Raw genomic sequence first — 596 nt, forward strand, 5'->3', positions numbered from 1 at the left:
TTTTCCAGATTGGCCTATACAATCTATTTTTCTTTTTCTTTTTCTTTTCCTTGAAAAGAGAGGTTGGAAGCCTTTATGTCTATAAGACCACCCATGGCCCACCCTCGCATGGACCAGACAGGCTCTAGGTGGCAAACTCTCCCACTAAATACTGTAGTTTTCCTTCCAATATCGAGCCCTGTCCCACTGGTCCTGCCCAGCAGCCACGTGGAGGTTCAGGGGACACGTGTTGGGTATTTGTTTGTAGGAAGGCCACAAGTTTTGTGCCCCTTATCACAATGAACCCAGATTCCTGTCGGGTGTGTTGTAAACAGAACAGTCATATTTCTTCAGGCCCCCTGCTCTGAGCACACCCCAGAGAGTTGCATTTTTAATGGACTAAATTAAATCTTATTTCAAATTTTAGGAAAGAATCCTCTCATTGTTCATCTAGGGTCTGAATTTTTTTTTTTTTTTTTTTTCCTGACAACGGAAGGTGATTCTGGAGGAAAATACAGTTTAGGAGCAGAGTGTGAGGAATCTCTGATTTATTAGTGTACTATGTGTTAGCGAACATTTCCTACTTAGCATTTCTAATTCAGGACACAAATGGCCCC

General features: G+C 42.3%; 1 non-coding gene across 1 annotated transcript; it reads right to left on the reverse strand.

The window, feature by feature from the left end:
- Positions 1 to 224: 224 nt before the first annotated feature.
- Positions 225 to 356, reverse strand: LOC133094182 (small nucleolar RNA SNORA11). Its single transcript, XR_009701398.1, has one exon. It is a non-coding gene; the product is annotated as a small nucleolar RNA SNORA11 (small nucleolar RNA).
- Between the last annotated feature and the right edge of the window lie 240 nt (positions 357 to 596).

This window comes from Eubalaena glacialis, chromosome 6 (assembly GCF_028564815.1).
Source record: "Eubalaena glacialis isolate mEubGla1 chromosome 6, mEubGla1.1.hap2.+ XY, whole genome shotgun sequence".
Classification (NCBI taxonomy): Eukaryota; Metazoa; Chordata; class Mammalia; order Artiodactyla; family Balaenidae; genus Eubalaena; species Eubalaena glacialis.